Here is a 14,304-nt window from a genome sequence, read left to right on the forward strand (position 1 = left end):
CTTGATGCTGGTTAGAATATCTCTCGCAGATTTCAGCCATAATATTATCTAAGTAGTATGTGTTTCATGATTGTACTTTTGTTTTTTAATGGTAAATGAACATATTTATATGTCTCCACCTGCTGAAGGCTCCACCCTTAATGACATGACGTTACTCATTCTGACAATCCCTTTTGATCACATCAAGTGATTTGTTATGTACCTATCACAAACACTTTCACCTGCTCCACTGTTTTTGGACAATTCATTTGCAATCAAAAAATGTATGTCCTACTGTTTTTGGAACAATACTTGGTAGTGGGAGGGGTAATGGCTCTTTACAGTGAATATGCAAAAGGAGATGTTCACAAGATCAGCCCAGGTAAATGCTCGGCCCATATTTACACAGACCTGCTTGTTACAATATTCTAAAATAAATAATGCCAGAGAAATAAGACAAAGAGTGAAGGGTGTTGATAACATGTATTAATAAAGTATTGGCTCACTGATAACAAGTGTACTCTTAGTTACGGTTCCCAGTGTGTGTCACCATGTAGAGAACTGATGCACGCAGGTAGTGTGGCCGAGTGGTCTAAGGCGCAGGATTTAGGCTCCAGTCTCTCTGGAGGCGTGGGTTCAAATCCCACCGCTGCCATTTGCGAATGTCACATATCAAGTAAAGCAACTTATCTGATTGCCTGACATACCTACATGTTGCACAGGACTCTTATAACATAGCTTGGTGAAGCAACTAAAATGATAAGTGGCAACTTTGTACACTCCGTGCTGACTCCATCGTTTATATCTGTACTCGCATTGCCCTGTTTTCAACAGACCACACAATCACAAGTGTTCAATGTGAATTACTCATTCATTGCCACAAGTGTCTAATGTCAACTAAACATTTATTATGGACTCGAAAACACTCCTAAACCAGAGGTTGATTAAAAGTATCGTCTGCTAATATAAATGCGTTGGATCGCATTACCATGTTTTTACAAGATTAACAGTCCATTTGCAATCAAAAAATGTATGTCCTACTGTTTTGGGAACAATTGTTGGCAGTGGCAGGGGTAATGGCTCTTTACAGTGAATATGCAAAAGTAGTTGTTCACAGGTTAAGCCCAGGTAAATGCAAGGCCGTTACACATGCACACACAGACCTAATCCCAATTACTTGATGCTGGTTAGAATATCTCTCGCAGTGTCTAAAGTGAAATGTCTCCACCTGCTAAAGGCTCCACCCTTAATGACATGACGTTACTCATTCTGACAATCCCTTTTGATCACATCAAGTGATTTGTTATGTACCTATCACAAACACTTTCACCTGCTCCACTGTTTTTGGACAATTCATTTGCAATCAAAAAATGTATGTCCTACTGTTTTTGGAACAATACTTGGTAGTGGGAGGGGTAATGGCTTTTTACAGTGAATATGCAAAAGGAGATGTTCACAAGATCAGCCCAGGTAAATGCTCGGCCCATATTTACACAGACCTAAACCTACTCACTTGCTGCTGGTTACAGCATTCTAAAATAAATAATGCCAGAGAAATAAGACAAAGAGTGAAGGGTGTTGATTTTCCAACCCTTGCACCTAAAAAGACGAGCAGAGTGGCGCAGCGGAAGCGTGCTGGGCCCATAACCCAGAGGTCGATGGATCGAAACCATCCTCTGCTAATTGCAATGCTTTAGATCAGCATGAAGTCTGTATCCTTTCTATCGCTATATCTCTCTTGCCACAAGTGTCTAAAGTGAAATGTCTCCACCTGCTGAAGGCTCCACCCTTAATGACATGACGTTACTCATTCTGACAATCGCTTTTGATCACATCAAGTGATTTTTTATGTACCTATCACAAACACTTTCACCTGCTCCACTGTTTTTGGACAATTCATTTGCAATCAAAAAATGTATGTCCTACTGTTTTTGGAACAATACTTGGTAGTGGGAGGGGTAATGGCTCTTTACAGTGAATATGCAAAAGGAGATGTTCACAAGATCAGCCCAGGTAAATGCTCGGCCCATATTTACACAGACCTAAACCTACTCACTTGCTGCTGGTTACAATATATATGGATCGAAACCATCCTCTGCTAATTGCAATGCTTTAGATCAGCATGAAGTCTGTATCCTTTCTATCGCTATATCTCTGTTGCCACAAGTGTCTAAAGTGAAATGTCTCCACCTGCTGAAGGCTCCACCCTTAATGACATGACGTTACTCATTCTGACAATCCCTTTTGATCGCATCAAGTGATTTTTTATGTACCTATCACAAACACTTTCACCTGCTCCACTGTTTTTGGACAATTCATTTGCAATCAAAAAATGTATGTCCTACTGTTTTGGGAACAATTGTTGGCAGTGGCAGGGGTAATGGCTCTTTACAGTGAATATGCAAAAGTAGTTGTTCACAGGTTAAGCCCAGGTAAATGCAAGGCCGTTACACATGCACACACAGACCTAATCCCAATTACTTGATGCTGGTTAGAATATCTCTCGCAGATTTCAGCCATAATATTATCTAAGTAGTATGTGTTTCATGATTGTACTTTTGTTTTTTAATGGTAAATGAACATATTTATATGTCTCCACCTGCTGAAGGCTCCACCCTTAATGACATGACGTTACTCATTCTGACAATCCCTTTTGATCACATCAAGTTTTAGAACTGTGCTGGAATTTGGGTAATGGCTCTTTACAGTGAATATGCAAAAGGAGATGTTCACAAGATCAGCCCAGGTAAAAGCTCAGCCCATATTTACACAGACCTGAATCTACTCACTTGCTGCTGGTTACAATATATATGGATCGAAACCATCCTCTGCTAATTGCAATGCTTTGGATCAGCATGAAGTCTGTATCCTTTCTATCGCTATATCTCTGTTGCCACAAGTGTCTAAAGTGAAATGTCTCCACCTGCTAAAGGCTCCACCCTTAATGACATGACGTTACTCATTCTGACAATCCCTTTTGATCACATCAAGTGATTTGTTATGTACCTATCACAAACACTTTCACCTGCTCCATGTTTTTGGACAATTCATTTGCAATCAAAAAATGTATGTCCTACTGTTTTTGGAACAATACTTGGTAGTGGGAGGGGTAATGGCTCTTTACAGTGAATATGCAAAAGGAGATGTTCACAAGATCAGCCCAGGTAAATGCTCGGCCCATATTTACACAGACCTAAACCTACTCACTTGCTGCTGGTTACAATATATATGGATCGAAACCATCCTCTGCTAATTGCAATGCTTTAGATCAGCATGAAGTCTGTATCCTTTCTATCGCTATATCTCTGTTGCCACAAGTGTCTAAAGTGAAATGTCTCCACCTGCTAAAGGCTCCACCCTTAATGACATGACGTTACTCATTCTGACAATACCTTTTGATCACATCAAGTGATTTGTTATGTACCTATCACAAACACTTTCACCTGCTCCACTGTTTTTGGACAATTCATTTGCAATCAAAAAATGTATGTCCTACTGTTTTTGGAACAATACTTGGTAGTGGGAGGGGTAATGGCTCTTTACAGTGAATATGCAAAAGGAGATGTTCACAAGATCAGCCCAGGTAAATGCTCGGCCCATATTTACACAGACCTAAACCTACTCACTTGCTGCTGGTTACAATATTCTAAAATAAGTAATGCCAGAGAAATAAGACAAAGAGTGAAGGGTGTTGATTTTCCAACCCTTGCACCTAAAAAGACGAGCAGAGTGGCGCAGCGGAAGCGTGCTGGGCCCATAACCCAGAGGTCGATGGATTGAAACCATCCTCTGCTAATTGCAATGCTTTAGATCAGCATGAAGTCTGTATCCTTTCTATCGCTATATCTCTGTTGCCACAAGTGTCTAAAGTGAAATGTCTCCACCTGCTGAAGGCTCCACCCTTAATGACATGACGTTACTCATTCTGACAATCCCTTTTGATCGCATCAAGTGATTTTTTATGTACCTATCACAAACACTTTCACCTGCTCCACTGTTTTTGGACAATTCATTTGCAATCAAAAAATGTATGTCCTACTGTTTTGGGAACAATTGTTGGCAGTGGCAGGGGTAATGGCTCTTTACAGTGAATATGCAAAAGTAGTTGTTCACAGGTTAAGCCCAGGTAAATGCAAGGCCGTTACACATGCACACACAGACCTAATCCCAATTACTTGATGCTGGTTAGAATATCTCTCGCAGATTTCAGCCATAATATTATCTAAGTAGTATGTGTTTCATGATTGTACTTTTGTTTTTTAATGGTAAATGAACATATTTATATGTCTCCACCTGCTGAAGGCTCCACCCTTAATGACATGACGTTAATCATTTTGACAATCCCTTTTGATCACATCAAGTGATTTGTTATGTACCTATCACAAACACTTTCACCTGCTCCACTGTTTTTGGACAATTCATTTGCAATCAAAAAATGTATGTCCTACTGTTTTGGGAACAATTGTTGGCAATGGCAGGGGTAATGGCTCTTTACAGTGAATATGCAAAAGTAGTTGTTCACAGGTTAAGCCCAGGTAAATGCAAGGCCGTTACACATGCACACACAGACCTAATCCCAATTACTTGATGCTGGTTAGAATATCTCTCGCAGTGTCTAAAGTGAAATGTCTCCACCTGCTAAAGGCTCCACCCTTAATGACATGACGTTACTCATTCTGACAATCCCTTTTGATCACATCAAGTGATTTGTTATGTACCTATCACAAACACTTTCACCTGCTCCACTGTTTTTGGACAATTCATTTGCAATCAAAAAATGTATGTCCTACTGTTTTTGGAACAATACTTGGTAGTGGGAGGGGTAATGGCTCTTTACAGTGAATATGCAAAAGGAGATGTTCACAAGATCAGCCCAGGTAAATGCTCGGCCCATATTTACACAGACCTAAACCTACTCACTTGCTGCTGGTTACAATATATATGGATCGAAACCATCCTCTGCTAATTGCAATGCTTTAGATCAGCATGAAGTCTGTATCCTTTCTATCGCTATATCTCTGTTGCCACAAGTGTCTAAAGTGAAATGTCTCCACCTGCTAAAGGCTCCACCCTTAATGACATGACGTTACTCATTCTGACAATCCCTTTTGATCACATCAAGTGATTTGTTATGTACCTATCACAAACACTTTCACCTGCTCCACTGTTTTTGGACAATTCATTTGCAATCAAAGAATGTATGTCCTACTGTTTTTGGAACAATACTTGGTAGTGGGAGGGGTAATGGCTCTTTACAGTGAATATGCAAAAGGAGATGTTCACAAGATCAGCCCAGGTAAATGCTCGGCCCATATTTACACAGACCTAAACCTACTCACTTGCTGCTGGTTACAACATTCTAAAATAAATAATGCCAGAGAAATAAGACAAAGAGTGAAGGGTGTTGATTTTCCAACCCTTGCACCTAAAAAGACGAGCAGAGTGGCGCAGCGGAAGCGTGCTGGGCCCATAACCCAGAGGTCGATGGATCGAAACCATCCTCTGCTAATTGCAATGCTTTAGATCAGCATGAAGTCTGTATCCTTTCTATCGCTATATGTCTGTTGCCACAAGTGTCTAAAGTGAAATGTCTCCACCTGCTGAAGGCTCCACCCTTAATGACATGACGTTACTCATTCTGACAATTGCTTTTGATCACATCAAGTGATTTTTTTATGTACCTATCACAAACACTTTCACCTGCTCCACTGTTTTTGGACAATTCATTTGCAATCAAAAAATGTATGTCCTACTGTTTTTGGGAACAATACTTGGTAGTGGGCAGGGGTAATGGCTCTTTACAGTGAATATGCAAAAGGAGATGTTCACAAGATCAGCCCAGGTAAATGCTCGGCCCATATTTACACAGACCTAAACCTACTCACTTGCTGCTGGTTACAATATATATGGATCGAAACCATCCTCTGCTAATTGCAATGCTTTAGATCAGCATGAAGTCTGTATCCTTTCTATCGCTATATCTCTGTTGCCACAAGTGTCTAAAGTGAAATGTCTCCACCTGCTAAAGGCTCCACCCTTAATGACATGACGTTACTCATTCTGACAATCCCTTTTGATCACATCAAGTGATTTGTTATGTACCTATCACAAACACTTTCACCTGCTCCATTGTTTTTGGACAATTCATTTGCAATCAAAAAATGTATGTCCTACTGTTTTTGGAACAATACTTGGTAGTGGGAGGGGTAATGGCTCTTTACAGTGAATATGCAAAAGGAGATGTTCACAAGATCAGCCCAGGTAAATGCTCGGCCCATATTTACACAGACCTAAACCTACTCACTTGCTGCTGGTTACAATATTCTAAAATAAATAATGCCAGAGAAATAAGACAAAGAGTGAAGGGTGTTGATTTTCCAACCCTTGCACCTAAAAAGACGAGCAGAGTGGCGCAGCGGAAGCGTGCTGGGCCCATAACCCAGAGGTCGATGGATCGAAACCATCCTCTGCTAATTGCAATGCTTTAGATCAGCATGAAGTCTGTATCCTTTCTATCGCTATATCTCTGTTGCCACAAGTGTCTAAAGTGAAATGTCTCCACCTGCTGAAGGCTCCACCCTTAATGACATGACGTTACTCATTCTGACAATCCCTTTTGATCACATCAAGTGATTTTTTATGTACCTATCACAAACACTTTCACCTGCTCCACTGTTTTTGGACAATTCATTTGCAATCAAAAAATGTATGTCCTACTGTTTTTGGAACAATACTTGGTAGTGGGAGGGGTAATGGCTCTTTACAGTGAATATGCAAAAGGAGATGTTCACAAGATCAGCCCAGGTAAATGCTCGGCCCATATTTACACAGACCTAAACCTACTCACTTGCTGCTGGTTACAATATATATGGATCGAAACCATCCTCTGCTAATTGCAATGCTTTAGATCAGCATGAAGTCTGTATCCTTTCTATCGCTATATCTCTGTTGCCACAAGTGTCTAAAGTGAAATGTCTCCACCTGCTAAAGGCTCCACCCTTAATGACATGACGTTACTCATTCTGACAATCCCTTTTGATCACATCAAGTGATTTGTTATGTACCTATCACAAACACTTTCACCTGCTCCACTGTTTTTGGACAATTCATTTGCAATCAAAAAATGTATGTCCTACTGTTTTTGGAACAATACTTGGTAGTGGGAGGGGTAATGGCTCTTTACAGTGAATATGCAAAAGGAGATGTTCACAAGATCAGCCCAGGTAAATGCTCGGCCCATATTTACACAGACCTAAACCTACTCACTTGCTGCTGGTTACAATATTCTAAAATAATAATGCCAGAGAAATAAGACAAAGAGTGAAGGGTGTTGATTTTCCAACCCTTGCACCTAAAAAGACGAGCAGAGTGGCGCAGCGGAAGCGTGCTGGGCCCATAACCCAGAGGTCGATGGATGAAACCATCCTCTGCTAATTGCAATGCTTTAGATCAGCATGAAGTCTGTATCCTTTCTATCGCTATATCTCTGTTGCCACAAGTGTCTAAAGTGAAATGTCTCCACCTGCTGAAGGCTCCACCCTTAATGACATGACGTTACTCATTCTGACAATCCCTTTTGATCACATCAAGTGATTTTTTATGTACCTATCACAAACACTTTCACCTGCTCCACTGTTTTTGGACAATTCATTTGCAATCAAAAAATGTATGTCCTACTGTTTTGGGAACAATTGTTGGCAGTGGGCAGGGGTAATGGCTCTTTACAGTGAATATGCAAAAGTAGATGTTCACAGGTCAGCCCAGGTAAATGCACGGCCCTGTTACACAGACCTAAACCTACTCACTTGCTGGTTACAAATATGATCAAACCATCTCGCTAATTGCATGCTTGATCGCATGAGTCTGTACCTTTCTATCGTATCTCTGTTGCACAGTGTCTAAAGTGAAATGTCTCCACCTGCTAAAGGCTCCACCCTTAATGACATGACGTTACTCATTCTGACAATCCCTTTTGATCACATCAAGTGATTTGTTATGTACCTATCACAAACACTTTCACCTGCTCCATGTTTTTGGACAATTCATTTGCAATCAAAAAATGTATGTCCTACTGTTTTTGGAACAATACTTGGTAGTGGGAGGGGTAATGGCTCTTTACAGTGAATATGCAAAAGGAGATGTTCACAAGATCAGCCCAGGTAAATGCTCGGCCCATATTTACACAGACCTAAACCTACTCACTTGCTGCTGGTTACAATATTCTAAAATAAATAATGCCGGAGAAATAAGACAAAGAGTGAAGGGTGTTGATTTTCCAACCCTTGCACCTAAAAAGACGAGCAGAGTGGCGCAGCGGAAGCGTGCTGGGCCCATAACCCAGAGGTCGATGGATCGAAACCATCCTCTGCTAATTGCAATGCTTTAGATCAGCATGAAGTCTGTATCCTTTCTATCGCTATATCTCTGTTGCCACAAGTGTCTAAAGTGAAATGTCTCCACCTGCTGAAGGCTCCACCCTTAATGACATGACGTTACTCATTCTGACAATCCCTTTTGATCACATCAAGTGATTTTTTATGTACCTATCACAAACACTTTCACCTGCTCCACTGTTTTTGGACAATTCATTTGCAATCAAAAAATGTATGTCCTACTGTTTTTGGGAACAATACTTGGTAGTGGGAGGGGTAATGGCTCTTTACAGTGAATATGCAAAAGGAGATGTTCACAAGATCAGCCCAGGTAAATGCTCGGCCCATTTACACAGACCTAAACCTACTCACTTGCTGCTGGTTACAATATATGGATCGAAACCATCCTCTGCTAATTGCAATGCTTTGATCAGCATGAGTCTGTATCCTTTCTATCGCTATATCTCTGTTGCCACAAGTGTCTAAAGTGAAATGTCTCCACCTGCTAAAGGCTCCACCCTTAATGACATGACGTTACTCATTCTGACAATCCCTTTTGATCACATCAAGTGATTTGTTATGTACCTATCACAAACACTTTCACTTGCTCCACTGTTTTTGGACAATTCATTTGCAATCAAAAAATGTATGTTCTACTGTTTTTGGAACAATACTTGGTAGTGGGAGGGGTAATGGCTCTTTACAGTGAATATGCAAAAGGAGATGTTCACAAGATCAGCCCAGGTAAATGCTCGGCCCATATTTACACAGACCTAAACCTACTCACTTGCTGCTGGTTACAATATTCTAAAATAAATAATGCCAGAGAAATAAGACAAAGAGTGAAGGGTGTTGATTTTCCAACCCTTGCACCTAAAAAGACGAGCAGAGTGGCGCAGCGGAAGCGTGCTGGGCCCATAACCCAGAGGTCGATGGATCGAAACCATCCTCTGCTAATTGCAATGCTTTAGATCAGCATGAAGTCTGTATCCTTTCTATCGCTATATCTCTGTTGCCACAAGTGTCTAAAGTGAAATGGCTCCACCCTTAATGACATGACGTTACTCATTCTGACAATCGCTTTTGATCACATCAAGTGATTTTTTTATGTACCTATCACAAACACTTTCACCTGCTCCACTGTTTTTGGACAATTCATTTGCAATCAAAAAATGTATGTCCTACTGTTTTTGGAACAATACTTGGTAGTGGGAGGGGTAATGGCTCTTTACAGTGAATATGCAAAAGGAGATGTTCACAAGATCAGCCCAGGTAAATGCTCGGCCCATATTTACACAGACCTAAACCTACTCACTTGCTGCTGGTTACAATATATATGGATCGAAACCATCCTCTGCTAATTGCAATGCTTTAGATCAGCATGAAGTCTGTATCCTTTCTATCGCTATATCTCTGTTGCCACAAGTGTCTAAAGTGAAATGTCTCCACCTGCTGAAGGCTCCACCCTTAATGACATGATGTTACTCATTCTGACAATCCCTTTTGATCACATCACAAACACTTTCACCTGCTCCACTGTTTTTGGACAATTCATTTGCAATCAAAAAATGTATGTCCTACTGTTTTTGGAACAATACTTGGTAGTGGGAGGGGTAATGGCTCTTTACAGTGAATATGCAAAAGGAGATGTTCACAAGATCAGCCCAGGTAAATGCTCGGCCCATATTTACACAGACCTAAACCTACTCACTTGCTGCTGGTTACAATATTCTAAAATAAATAATGCCAGAGAAATAAGACAAAGAGTGAAGGGTGTTGATTTTCCAACCCTTGCACCTAAAAAGACGAGCAGAGTGGCGCAGCGGAAGCGTGCTGGGCCCATAACCCAGAGGTCGATGGATCGAAACCATCCTCTGCTAATTGCAATGCTTTAGATCAGCATGAAGTCTGTATCCTTTCTATCGCTATATCTCTGTTGCCACAAGTGTCTAAAGTGAAATGTCTCCACCTGCTGAAGGCTCCACCCTTAATGACATGACGTTACTCATTCTGACAATCCCTTTTGATCACATCAAGTGATTTTTTATGTACCTATCACAAACACTTTCACCTGCTCCACTGTTTTTGGACAATTCATTTGCAATCAAAAAATGTATGTCCTACTGTTTTTGGAACAATACTTGGTAGTGGGAGGGGTAATGGCTCTTTACAGTGAATATGCAAAAGGAGATGTTCACAAGATCAGCCCAGGTAAATGCTCGGCCCATATTTACACAGACCTAAACCTACTCACTTGCTGCTGGTTACAATATTCTAAAATAAATAATGCCAGTCTGCTAATTGTGATGCTTTAGATCAGCATGAACTCTGTATTCTCTCTATTGCTATATCTCTGTTGCCACAAGTGTCTCAAGTGAAATGTCTCCACCCTTAATGACATGACGTTACTCATTCTGACAATCGCTTTTGATCACATCAAGTGATTTTTTATGTACCTATCACAAACACTTTCACCTGCTCCACTGTTTTTGGACAATTCATTTGCAATCAAAAAATGTATGTCCTACTGTTTTTGGAACAATACTTGGTAGTGGGAGGGGTAATGGCTCTTTACAGTGAATATGCAAAAGGAGATGTTCACAAGATCAGCCCAGGTAAATGCTCGGCCCATATTTACACAGACCTGCTTGTTACAATATTCTAAAATAAATAATGCCAGAGAAATAAGACAAAGAGTGAAGGGTGTTGATAACATGTATTAATAAAGTATTGGCTCACTGATAACAAGTGTACTCTTAGTTACGGTCCCAGTGTGTGTCACCATGTGGAGATCTGTTGCACGCAGGTAGTGTGGCCGAGTGGTCTAAGGCGCTGGATTAAGGCTCCAGTCTCTCTGGAGGCGTGGGTTCAAATCCCACCACTGCCATTTGTGAATGTCACATAGCCGGAACTTGTGCGGGAGGTGGAGGGCTACCACTTGGATCTGTTGGGGCTTACCTCTATACACAGTCTTGGTTCTGGAACCATACTCCTGGATAGGGGTTGGACTCTTTTCTTCTCCGGAGTTGCCCAGGGTGTGAGGCGCCGGGCGGGTGTGGGGATACTCACAATCCCCCGGCTGAGCGCCGCTACGTTGGAGTTTACCCCGGTGGACGAGAGGGTCGCCTCCCTACGCCTGCGGGTTGTTGGGGGGAAAACTCTGACTGTTGTTTGTGCGTATGCACCAAACAAGAGCTCGGAGTATTCGGCCTTCTTGGAGACCTTGAATGGAGTCCTGTATGGGGCTCCAGTGGGGGACTCCATAGTTCTACTGGGGGACTTCAACGCGCACGTGGAAAATGATGGAGACACATGGAGAGGCGTGATTGGGAGGAACGGCCTCCCTGATCTAAACCAGAGTGGTTGTTTGTTGTTGGACTTCTGTGCTAGTCATGGATTGTCTATAACGAACACCATGTTCGAACATAGGGATGCTCATAAGTGTACTTGGTACCAGAGCACCCTAGGCCAAAGGTCAATGATCGATTTTATAATCGTTTCATCTGATCTGAGGCCGTATGTTTTGGACACTCGGGTGAAGAGAGGGGCAGAGCTGTCAACTGATCACCATCTGGTGGTGAATTAGTTTCAGAGGATGTGGGAAGACTCTGGACAGACCTAGTAAGCCCAAACGGGTAGTGCGGGTAAATTGGGAACGTCTGGAGGAGGCCCCTGTCCGACAGACTTTCAACTCACACCTCCGGCGGAGCTTTTCGTGCATCCCTGTGGAGGCTGGGGGCATTGAACCCGAGTGGACAATGTTCAAAGTTTCCATTGCTGAAGCTGCGGCGGGGAGCTGTGGTCTTAGGTGCCTCAAGGGGCGGTAACCCACGAACACCGTGGTGGACACCGGTGGTCAGGGAAGCCGTCCGACTGAAGGAGTCTTTCCGGGATATGTTATCCCAGAGGACTCCGGAGGCAGTTGCAAGGTACCAAAGGGCCCTAAGGGCTGCAGCCTCTGCCGTGAAAGAGGCAAAGCAGCGGGTGTGGGAGAGGTTCGGAGAAGACATGGAGAAGGACTTTCGGTCGGGACACCAAGGTGCTTCTGGAAAACCGTTCGCCACCTCAGGAGGGGGAAGCGGGGAACCATCCAAGCTGTGTACAGTAAGGATGGGACGCTGTTGACCTCAACTGAGGAGGTAATAGGACGGTGGAAGGAGCACTTTGAGTAACTCCTAAATCCGACTAATACGCCCTCTATGGTAGAGGCAGAGCTGGAGGATGATGGGGGATTGTCGTCAATTTCCCTGGTGGAAGTTGCTGAGGTAGTTAAACAACTCCACAGTGGCAAAGCCCCAGGGATGGATGAGATCCGTCCAGAAATGCTTAAAGCTCTGGGTGTGGAGGGGTTGTCTTGGTTGACACGCCTCTTCAACATTGCGTGGAAGTCGGGGACGGTTCCTAAGGAGTGGCAGACCGGGGTGGTGGTTCCCCTTTTCAAAAAGGGGGACCAGAGGGTGTGTGCCAATTACAGGGGTATCACACTTCTCAGCCTCCCCGGTAAAGTCTACTCCAAGGTGCTGGAAAGGAGGGTTCGGTCGATAGTCGAACCTCAGGTTGAAGAGGAACAATGCGGATTCCGTCCTGGTCGTGGAACAACGGACCAGATCTTTACTCTCGCAAGGATCCTGGAGGGAGCCTGGGAGTATACCCAACCGGTCTACATGTGCTTTGTGGATCTGGAGAAGGCGTATGACCTTGTCCCCCGGGAGATACTGTGGGAGGTGCTGCGGGAGTATGGGGTGAGGGGGTCCCTTCTCAGGGCCATCCAATCTCTGTACGACCAAAGCGAGAGCTGTGTCCGGGTTCTCGGCAGTAAGTCGGACTCGTTTCAGGTGAGAGTTGGCCTCCGCCAGGGCTGCGCTTTGTCACCAATCCTGTTTGTAGTATTTATGGACAGGATATCGAGGCGTAGTCGGGGTGGAGAGGGGTTGCAGTTTGGTGAGCTGGGGATCTCATCGCTGCTTTTTGCGGATGATGTGGTCCTGATGGCATCGTCGGCCTGTGACCTTCAGCACTCACTGGATCGGTTCGCAGCCGAGTGTGAAGCGGCTGGGATGAGGATCTGAGGCCATGGTTCTCAGCAGGAAACCGATGGAGTGCCTTCTCCAGGTAGGGAATGAGTCTTTACCCCAAGTGAAGGAGTTCAAGTACCTTGGTGTATTGTTCGCGAGTGAGGGGACAATGGAGCGGGAGATTGGTCGGAGAATCAGCGCAGCGGGTGCGGTATTACGCTCAATTTATCGCACCGTTGTGATGAAAAGAGAGCTGAGCCAGAAGGCAAAGCTCTCAATCTACCGGTCAGTTTTCGTTCCTACCCTCACCTATGGTCATGAAGGCTGGGTCATGACCGAAAGAACGAGATAAAGGGTACAAGCGGCCAAAATGGGTTTCCTCAGGAGGGTGGCTGGCGTCTCCCTTAGAGATAGGGTGAGAAGCTCAGTCATCCGTGAGGAGCTCGGAGTAGAGCCGCTGCTCCTTCGCGTCGAAAGGAGCCAGTTGAGGTGGTTCGGGCATCTGGTAAGGATCCCTGGGCGCCTCCCTAGGGAGGTGTTCCAGGCACGTCCAGCAGGGAGCAGGCCTCGGGGAAGACCCAGGATTAGGTGGAGGGATTATATCTCCAACCTGGCATGGGAACGCCTCGGGATCCCCCAGTCGGAGCTGGTTAATGTGGCTCGGGAAAGGGAAGTTTGTGGTCCCCTGCTGGAGCTGCTCCTCCGTGACCCGATACCGGATAAGCGGACGAAGATGGATGGATGGATGGATTCGGAGAGTGTCAGGGGAATGGTTTTCTCTTAATGAATTTATAATTCCAGTTTGAAAATGAATCAAATTCTTTAAGATAATATATTTTTGGAGATGGATATGCTTTGTTTTACATTATTACCTCTGTATAGGTGTCAAGCAGTGCTCATATTGCAACAGGTTCTCACACTCATCTCGTAAAATATGG

At 43.6% G+C, this 14,304-nt stretch overlaps 3 non-coding genes across 3 annotated transcripts; all 3 read left to right on the top strand.

Moving 5' to 3' along the window:
• The first annotated feature begins 552 nt into the window (after positions 1-552).
• trnal-uag lies at positions 553-634 on the top strand. Its single transcript has one exon. It is a non-coding gene; the product is annotated as a tRNA-Leu (tRNA).
• A 9,525-nt stretch (positions 635-10,159) lies between these two features.
• On the top strand, positions 10,160-10,231 carry trnam-cau. The gene has a single exon. It is a non-coding gene; the product is annotated as a tRNA-Met (tRNA).
• A 925-nt stretch (positions 10,232-11,156) lies between these two features.
• On the top strand, positions 11,157-11,238 carry trnal-aag. Its single transcript has one exon. It is a non-coding gene; the product is annotated as a tRNA-Leu (tRNA).
• The last annotated feature ends 3,066 nt before the right edge of the window (positions 11,239-14,304 follow it).

This window comes from Sander lucioperca, chromosome 14 (assembly GCF_008315115.2).
Source record: "Sander lucioperca isolate FBNREF2018 chromosome 14, SLUC_FBN_1.2, whole genome shotgun sequence".
NCBI lineage: Eukaryota > Metazoa > Chordata > Actinopteri > Perciformes > Percidae > Sander > Sander lucioperca.